The sequence below is a fragment of the Sinocyclocheilus rhinocerous genome, unplaced genomic scaffold (assembly GCF_001515625.1).
Source record: "Sinocyclocheilus rhinocerous isolate Xijiao unplaced genomic scaffold, SAMN03320098_v1.1 scaffold478, whole genome shotgun sequence".
NCBI classification, from domain to species: Eukaryota; Metazoa; Chordata; class Actinopteri; order Cypriniformes; family Cyprinidae; genus Sinocyclocheilus; species Sinocyclocheilus rhinocerous.
In genome coordinates this window covers 1,589,327-1,599,887 of record NW_015651483.1, presented here as the reverse complement: position 1 = coordinate 1,599,887, position 10,561 = coordinate 1,589,327, and the positions used below count along the sequence as shown (strand labels likewise).

General features: G+C 33.7%; 1 pseudogene; it reads left to right on the top strand.

The window, feature by feature from the left end:
- Nucleotides 1-860: 860 nt before the first annotated feature.
- The window catches only part of LOC107712880 (5'-AMP-activated protein kinase catalytic subunit alpha-2-like), a 19,617-nt pseudogene continuing 9,916 nt past the window's right edge, over nt 861-10,561 (top strand).

Here is a 10,561-nt window from a genome sequence, read left to right as displayed (position 1 = left end):
TAAAAAACATATAGGCTTTTATCAAGCTGATGTCAAAAACCTTGAACTTATTTCATTACTGCTAGCTGCCAAAGCAACATTTCTCAATTTCATTTAACTTTAACTAAAATAATTAACTACATTAAATTAACAAACATGACAAAAACGCAAAACAAAATTAGGCTACTAAAATGAAAATGAAAATATAAAAATAAAAACAATTCAAAATATTAATAAAACTATAATAATATCTTAATTAACTGTAACAGTGAGCTAAACAAACACTGATAATGTGGAAATGTTGCTATATTTAATTGTAGGTACAGCTGTGACGTGTAGGCTAGTATGTGAGGTCTCATGCTAATAAGCAGTGAGGGGAATAGGCTACTTGTTTACCTAAACCGCCCCCATTCCCACCAGTTAACGCCTTATCAGAGAGCTGTCTGTTTGTGTACAGTTTACAGAGTTCCCCTGAAGCTGAATTCAGATCAGCACTTAGAGGGGTTTAAAGCTCTCTCTACCTCATGTGCTCAATTCCCGCCTACTAAAATAATTAACTACATTAAATTAACAAACATGACAAAAACGCAAAACAAAATTAGGCTACTAAAATGAAAATGAAAATATAAAAATAAAAACAATTCAAAATATTAATAAAACTATAATAATATCTTAATTAACTGTAACAGTGAGCTAAACAAACACTGATAATGTGGAAATGTTGCTATATTTAATTGTAGGTACAGCTGTGACGTGTAGGCTAGTATGTGAGGTCTCATGCTAATAAGCAGTGAGGGGAATAGGCTACTTGTTTACCTAACCCGCCCCCATTCCCACCAGTTAACGCCTTATCAGAGAGCTGTCTGTTTGTGTACAGTTTACAGAGTTCCCCTGAAGCTGAATTCAGATCAGCACTTAGAGGGGTTTAAAGCTCTCTCTACCTCATGTGCTCAATTCCCGCCTCCTGTAAGGCAGCCCGAGGATCTCACATAGTAAAATGGCTGAAAAGCAGAAACACGAAGGCAGGGTAAAGATAGGACACTACATCCTTGGAGACACGCTGGGAGTCGGGACATTTGGAAAAGTGAAGAGTTAAGACTATTCATTTACTATACGTGTTTGAATGTTGCGTGAAATGGAAGCACGATCGTATGTTTTCGGGGTTGTTAGTGCTGAACTTGCCGGCGGACGTTGTGCGCAATTTACGTAGCATAGATTGCGTAGGAAGCACCTCCGCTAACGTCCTCCAGGCGCACAGAGTACGTATGCTGTTAGTGAATACGACGCAGAGCTGGAAATTCTTTCAGCACCACAGTAGACGCTGCCCTTGCAATCTTGTTTGTGTAAATTTTTAGAATAACAACATTTGGGAAACTATCTCGTATTTTGGTAATATTTAGGGCTCACGTACTTACGCCTTCTCAATATTTGGTATTTTACCAATTTTAATGCATTGTCATCCTCCCTGAAGTGCGATCAGTCATTTAGCTGCGCTCTTTAACATGTTATTTGCATAAATTTCCAGCACCCAAATTGTTTAATCTTTAAAACGTTTGTCTCAAACGTATATTTTTCTTATTAGTGTAAAAGCAGCACCGGGATACATGTTGTAGTTAGTATATTTTACCTGCAGTGCCGCTTTGACCTTGCAGTCATTTTCTATTCTAAGCGCGTGTGGGAATGCCGCTCATTTTGGGAATGACCTTTCGCACGGGTAAAACCCGGTGTTTGAGCTTTTCCTGGGCATTATTAAAGTAAACATGTATTTTATAAAACGTTATGTGTCGCGTTAAAATACATACTGGCATTAATAATGTATTTTAGCCTGTGCACATAAAACTACTGATACCTTGTGTGCATAATTTCACCTCAAGAAAAACAAATGCTGTGTTTTCAAACCTACTAAGATTCCTACCTAGACCAGTGTTTCCCAACCACTGAAAATTGTCAAAAACTTCCTCTCAATTAGCCTATATTTCGTTATTTTAAATCAGTTCTATTGGTCATCGTTATGTCTATTTGTGGGTTTTTACAAATATTTAACCAATGAAAAGCATTCAAAAGAACTTGTGACTAAACCTCGTAACGCCATTGGATCCTCAAATTGTCAGTCAAACCTCATAACTCAACACCCCGCCTCCATTCAGAAAGAAGCGCCGCGGCGCGCAGATTGAAGACACTGACAGACGTCTACTTCTTCGCAATACAGGGGTAACGTATATTAAAAACTGATGTTTGAAAAAGAGCAGCGTTTTCTTTACTCAAGTAACACTGTCCATAAATGCTAATGTTTTTTAATGAAGAGTGGAGAAGAGTCTTCGCATTTGGCGTCTAGTTGTAGCCAATACACTTTTGTACGTTTTAAATATCCTGCGGTTCATCTTTTAGATCATGATATTTTGGCCAGATGTATTAAACAAGAAAAACTGAGTGCCCATATAGCTACAATAAACTTTATAACTTGTAAATTGATAAAAACAATGCGATTAATTTACTGTCTCAGATGCGGCCGTTTTAATGACGGACAAAATATTCCTCTGTCGCTCCTCAAAAACCTTGTTAACTTCATTTGAGCGTGATTTTCAGAAAATGTTAAGTGCAAGTGTCTGATCATATATAAAGCCAAAATACCAACTCTGACGAAGCATTGTTGAATTATTGGTGGGGGGGAAAAAACGTTTTTGTTTTTTTTTTGCTTAGTGGTGTACCGTGGTGGGATTTTTTTACTTATCAAAACTGTGCCGCGGCAGAAAAGAGGTTGGGAAACACTGACCTAGACAGCATGTTTGCCTGTGCAGCATTTTTAGACAGTATGACTCATAAACAAGTATTCCCATTCATCTCAATGGCCCTTGCTCCGCTTCTACAGGAACCCAGGTGTCTGACAAGCTTCAGGCCCCCTGCGGAATCATATTCCCTTCTTGCCCCAATGCAAATCTATAGAGTGCAACAGAGCCCATCCACTTTTTTAGTGGCCTTGGTTTACGGAAATGTTTTTCCCAATGAGGGAAAAAGTCTGTTTAAGTGTTAAAAGCCATAAACCAAATCAAGCAGCTACAAGGTGAATCACAACATTTAAATTTTGAATTGAAGTATATATGTATATATATATCGCAATAGCAAAACTGTCTCGATATCGTGGTCACACGACATATGAAGCGATAGGTCTAAATAAAACAATAGCAAAAATAATATACCTATGAAATATTCATTTTCATTTATTTTACAGTGCAATTGTTTTACAATATATAGCTTTTACAGTCATTGTTGTTATTATTATTATTATATTATATTTGTAATATTATATGTTTTGGCTTCCTAAAACACCAGTGTGAATGTAATTTAGACTGAGACAGTATATCACAAATAAAAAGAGGGTTGAGTCCCATTTAAAGTTCAGGTACAAGTCAATTCACTGACTTTTTTCTGACTTAAGTTTTCTTAGTTAAGATCATGGGTTGGAGCACTTTGAATTCTCAAAATGCATTAGAATAGTTTAACTTTAAAATGTACATTGTGATGTACATACAAATGTACAAAAAATTAAATTTTTTTCCAATTCTTCATTTGTCTTTTTTTTTTTTTAATATTGCAATAAATATCGTATCGTGGAGTTCATATTGCGATATTATCGTATCATGAGATGTTGATATCGTTACATCCCTAATATACATTTTTTGTATTTTTTTTTTTTTGTTGACAAAAATATTGCAAATTTTCGTCATTTGCAGTGCATCATGGGAGTGGGTGGGCACTAAAGTAGTTTTTTTTTGGCACAGTTTGCTTGTTGCACTTCACTGATTGGTGGAAAATTCTCTGCAGAATCATCATGGGTAATGCAGATTTTCACCAGATATGGACCCTTTTCACATTTTTCATGATTCTCAGTAGCAGAAGTCATCTTGAGTAATTTTCTATAGTGATAAATGGAAACTATAAAATATATTTTTTGTTTTGCCATTTGCTCCAATTGCAATAGAATAAAAAATTCTGTCACTCCCTCATTAGAAATACTATAAGGCAGCAGTATTAACTAGTTTTCTGTACTTTAATGAATGTACATTTATAACACTATACTTTGTGTTTTATTACTTTGGCATTAAAAAGTTACTAACAGGAAACGTGTAATCATAGTCTGTGAAAAGGGTCCAGTCAGCTGTTAAACATGATATCTTAAAAATACGTTTAGATATGCGGCCTAAAGAACTCTCAGTTGGCACTTTCAGTGTTTTAGTAGAAATCCTGTAACATTTGTTCATATGGCATTTTACTATGGAAACATGCATTTTTAAACATGGTACGTCGTATTATATTCAGCTATAAATGATCAAATTTGCATTCATTGTTCAGTTAGCTTACAAGCTAACCCATTAGCGTTACAGCTTACTTAGGGGTGTCCAGTCCTGCTCCTGGAGGGCCAATGTCCTGCTCAGTTTAGCTCCAACACACTTGTCTGGAAGTTTCTGGTAATCCTGAAGTCGTTGATTAGCTGGTTCAAGTGTGTTTAATTAGGATTGGAGCTAAACTCTGCAGGATAGCTGCCATCCATGAGCAGGATTGGACACCCCTGCTTCTAGCTGATTAAGCTAGGTTAGCACACCGCTAACTGATTAACCTTCCTAGGCTAGTATATGCTTAAGTGTTTACACTACCACTATATGCAATATTTGTACTATATATTGAGGGTACTTGGCTATTTTGATTAAGAAGAAAAATATATCATGAAAATACAATGCATTTTTGAACAGGTATAATAAACAGCAAGATAACCTTTTCTAGCAACTATGCTGAGTTGAGAGGTCTGCTTTTTTCTTTCAAATACACAGATGTTTTTGTATAGCCACCAATGGAGAAAGATGCTCCTTGCATTCAGATAATTAAGATACAATGTCTAGTACTGCTGTCTATGTAGACGGCACGCTTTTTTAATTTTGAGACAAATCCAAAGTCTAACGTTTGCAAAAGCAGATTGAACAGTTTGCATTATTCATCAATCACCAGTGGAGCAAGTATCCTTGAGGAGACTAAGGCTAAAGAGTTTTATCAAGGTGGGAAATCTAACAGCCTTACTAGGCTCCACATGAGATCCCATGACTGGGGTTTAAGTGCACTCATGTGATGTAACCTTTCAGAGAAACGCACACAAGCTAACACAAAATCCACCATAATACTGAAAACAGTTTATTAACAGTACAAAATGTTTCTTCCTTGTCTTTAAAGACTGAGGACACCAGTGAGGTGTGTTATATTAATATAGCCACTTAAACTCCCTCCATACTGCATGCTTAGGGTGTCAGTGTACTTAAATATCCACAGGGGAAGCAGATTTGTTTGCAAGAGACCCTCCAACTGTTAGTAGACATCAAGTCTATCAACTGACTTCTCATTTATTATTTCATTCATGTAGTTCAGGCAGTGAATGTAGTATCTGAAATGACACCTGAAAATCCTAACCTAAAACTATAGTTATTATTAAGGTCTAAAATATTACTTAATATGATAGAATCAACCTGACTACATAAGGTTATACCAATCACAGTAATTTTAAAGGTCAGAATATGGAAAAATATCTCCTACAAATCTGTAGGCTCTTTGTATTTTTTTTTACTGTGCCATACCACATCATTTTATGTAAATAAGAAAGATTTCAATGTTAAAAAGTAATGTGGCATACACGAATATACATTTTCTTTTATAAATATGACTATATATAATCATGTTTATAAAAAAATGCATATTCATGCATATTCACACAACACATATTAATGTATGTTTGACAATAATGGCATGTATATATTTCTATTTCAAATAAATGATGTTCTTTTGAACCTTCTATTCATCGATGAAGCCTGAAAAAAAAATGCATATGCTTCCACAAAAATGTTAAGCAGCACAACTGTTTTAACATTGATAATTACTAAAAATGTTTCTTGAGCAATGATATTATATGTACGCATATTTTATGCATATTAGAATGATTTTTGAAGGATCATGTGCCACTGATGACTGGACTTGGCTGCTGAAAATTACATTTTAAAATATAATAGATATTTTAAATTATATTAGACATAAGAAATAGTTGTTTTAAATTGTAGCATTTTTTTCACATTACTGGTTTTACTGTATTTTTGAATTAAATAAATGCAGTCTTGGTAAGCATAAAATACTTTTTTTTAAAACATTAAAATAAAATCTTAAAACTTTTAAGTTATATAAAATATATCTACAAATATTTATTAAATATTAAATGTTATAAAATATATTTAACCAGCAGATTTCAATGTTAAAAAGTAATGTGGCATACACGAATATACATTTTCTTTTATAAATATGACTATATATAATCATGTTTATAAAAAAATGCATATTCATGCATATTCACACAACACATATTAATGTATGTTTGACAATAATGGCATGTATATATTTCTATTTCAAATAAATGATGTTCTTTTGAACCTTCTATTCATCGATGAAGCCTGAAAAAAAAAATGCATATGCTTCCACAAAAATGTTAAGCAGCACAACTGTTTTAACATTGATAATTACTAAAAATGTTTCTTGAGCAATGATATTATATGTACGCATATTTTATGCATATTAGAATGATTTTTGAAGGATCATGTGCCACTGATGACTGGACTTGGCTGCTGAAAATTACATTTTAAAATATAATAGATATTTTAAATTATATTAGACATAAGAAATAGTTGTTTTAAATTGTAGCATTTTTTCACATTACTGTTTTTACTGTATTTTTTAATTAAATAAATGCAGTCTTGGTAAGCATAAAATACTTTTTTTTTAAACATTAAAATAAAATCTTAAAACTTTTAAGTTATATAAAATATATCTACAAATATTTATTAAATATTAAATGTTATAAAATATATTTAACCAGCAAAATTTTTATTTTATTTTTTACAAATAAATGCAGCTTTGTGAGCATATGAAAAAAACAAAACAGAAAATACCCTCTGTAAGGTGTAGGTCAAAGTGTAGTTATTATAATTAAAGAAAAATATCAGTTTATGGGAGGTCTTCACAAATATGTGGACAAGTGTGTGTGTGGATCCCCACCTTTGCCAATTTGTAGAAATATCTTGCTTGTTACAATAATGTGCAGGGCTGATAATATATCAAATCAAACAAATTTGGGTATTTGTTTTCATAATGTTCACTGAGCAGTATCTAATACTATATAAGCAATTGTCTTAAGGCTAGTATACAAAAGTCCAAACTCATAGTAGATCAGGTTTTGTTTGTTTGATTGGAGGGCTCAGACCTGAAATGAAAGTCTCCTCTCTTTCTTTGTTTTCTTAGAAGGTTTGTGTTGGAGGTCGCTGGCCCACAGCACTGATGCTTGCTTTCTTTGGAATAAAACTTATCTTTCATCAGCTGTGTTTACAACACCGAACTGCTGGTGATGGTATTTCAGCTGAGTCTTCATTGATGTGTGTATGTTTGGCCAACAGTTGGAGAGCACCAGCTAACAGGACATAAAGTTGCCGTGAAGATCCTCAACAGGCAGAGGATCCGCAGTCTCGATGTCGTGGGGAAAATCAAAAGAGAGATTCAAAACCTTAAGCTCTTCAGACATCCACATATCATCAAGCTGTGAGTCAATCACACATCAAAACACAATCAATAGAAACAAAATCAACTAATGAGTAGGTTTAAAAGAAAAAGATTTTAAGAAGCTTTATGTTTTATAACTGCAATTTCAGGAGACTTTAATACGGTGCACTTACAACTTTAGGAGTATTACAAGGATCATTACACACACTGACATTATGTACTTGATGTGTGTCACTTTAATCTGCTTCAACTTCACTAATGACAAAGATTTGATGAGTAATACTTTTTTGGTTTTTTTTGTGGGCAAATACTTCAAAAGCGATTTGAATGAAGATGTCAGAACAGATTTCTTTTCCCTCTGTGGTTAGACATGTGCGAGTAATTGATTTTAATGAGTCCTACTGAAAAGACCAGCTTTGACCTGCTTACATTTCCATGCTGGTCCAGTCTGGTGTGTGCTGGAAGCTGGTATAGCAATTATGTTCTCTAGCAAAGCCTAGCTAGCCCAATTCAAAACAACCATTTATTGAAACTGAGCTGCAAAAATGGCTTGTTCTGAAATCAGTATATTAGAATGGTTTCCGACGGATCATAAGACACTGAAGACTGGAGTAATGATGCTGAAAATTCAGCTTTGCCATCACAGGAATAAATTACTTTTTAAAATATATTAAAGTTAGTGCTGCTGTCAAATGATTAATCGCATTCCAAAATATTTTTTTTTGTTTAGGCTAATATATGTGTGTGTACTATGTACATTTATTATGTATATATAAATGCACACACATGCAGCATATATTTTGAAAATATTTACATGTATATATTTATATTCATATAATTACTACCTGGCAGCGTCTCTCTACTAGTAGTGCAGCTGTGGGATTTAGTTATTAAGAAAGAAATTATATAACTTTTCGGTTTCTAAGCTATTTTATTGAGAAATCACAAAACTGTGTTAACAATACATTTCCGCGCTGAATGATTCTGTGTGCTCGCGATCTGCACATGATGTACGCGCTACTGTCTGCTATGTGTGTGTGTGCGTTACAGTGCAGCAGCGCATTAGATTAGAACAATACATTTCCGCGCTGAATGATTCTGTGTGCTCGCGATCTGCACATGATGTACGCGCTACTGTCTGTAGCCTATGTGTGTGCGTTACAGTGCAGCAGCACATTAGATTAGAACGGCGATTAACTTACCTGTACAATAAGCTGTTTAAAACGTGCATTCTCCCGTTCAATTTCGAGCACCCAGTAATATATTCACACACGTCTTGTGGAGCACTTTCGGAGTATGTATTTATTTGTCATTTTAACTGTTTGGAAACGGAGCGTAAATGTGGAAGTCCTTCAAAGATTTCTTATCCTGTTGCGCCCTCTATAGACCAATGATAGGTTTGTAAACATTCAGGATGCGTGCGCATCATGGTTGCAGAAAACCCGGGAGAGATAGCCTTTATGGCTAGAGCATTTCACGGATAGGGTACAAAATAGTTAAGTTTAAAAAGATTATAAATTATATTGATTAGATGTCATTTTCAAAATGTTCTCCGCATATTACAAGAGCTTGTCACCCAGCGATAAGCACTGTTATTCAACGAAATTGACGTTAGAGATAGTCTTACAGATCCGAAACAGGGATTGACGTTTTTGTGGGCGGAGCCTATCTGGAGGCAGAAAATGACGGTTTAGTCTATGGAGCCATGGAATAAAAGAATAAAAAAAAAAAGGTAAATTTGATTTTATATTTCAAAATTCTGACTTTATTCTCGCAATTCCGAGATTATATCTCACAATTCTAATAAGGAAAAACAACTCGTCATTCTCTCTTTTCCCCTCGGCTCTTCTGGCTTATTCCCCTTAGATTTGACAAACTCACTATTTTTGAGTTAAGTCGAGTTATAAAGTTCGAATTAGGAGATATAAACTTGCATTTGCGAGAAAAAAAAGTCATAATTGTGAGATAAAGTAAATAAATGTTATGTAAAAATGTTAATACCGTAGTAAGGTTTAAATAATATTTCATGCTGTAACTGTAGGGCTAATACAATACGTCCCCTATGAACAGCATATGTGAATATTATGTAGACCTATTGTTTAAATCGAATTTATGCTTTAAAAGTAGAGTTTTCATCCATAGTATGTCCATTTAAACGTCTGCTTTTAGCTTCAAATTGCGTCTTTGACGACAGTATTCTATAAAAATTATTTGCATTCCGATCTTGACATCAAAAGGCACAAAAATATTTTTTTCTTTTATTCCATGGATTTTACCCATTTATCTCCACTTGTTCCCAGTGTTTTTCTGCAACCACTATGCGCGCGCAGCTGCAAGTGACGTAACTGTGACGTTTACTCTGAATTGGTCTATAGGACCAGCGACTAGTCGACGTCAAGCTTAAAGCGTCATGGCAGAGCATTGAAGTCGACTAGTCGGTGTAACCCCTAGTATTTATATATATATATATAATAAATGTACACAGTACACACACATATACTATGTAAAAAAAAAAACTTATTTTGGATGCGATTAATCGCGATTAATCGTTTGACAGCACTAATTAAAATAGAAAACTTTTTATTTGGAAAATGGCTATATAAAAAGTAAAATATATGTTCTACATCCAGTAGTGTTACTAATATTAGTGCATCTCTGCACAAAATCAAGTAAAAATGTATAACCTCTTTAAAGTAGTGATGGGCATATTTTAAAATAAATTATATTAGAAACAGTTGTTTTAAATTGTAGCATTTTTGTCCACAATATTGCTGTTTTTACTTTATTTTTGATCAAATAAATGCAGTCTTGGTGAGCATAAAAGACTTATTTTAAAACATTAATAAATCTTAAAATTCCCAAACATTTAATAGTTATATAAAATATCTTTACAGATATTTATTAAATATTAAATATATTACTAAATGTTATTAAATATGCATTTAACTAGCAATTCTTTTTAACAAATAAATGCAGCTTTGTGAGCATAGTAAAAAAAAAAAAA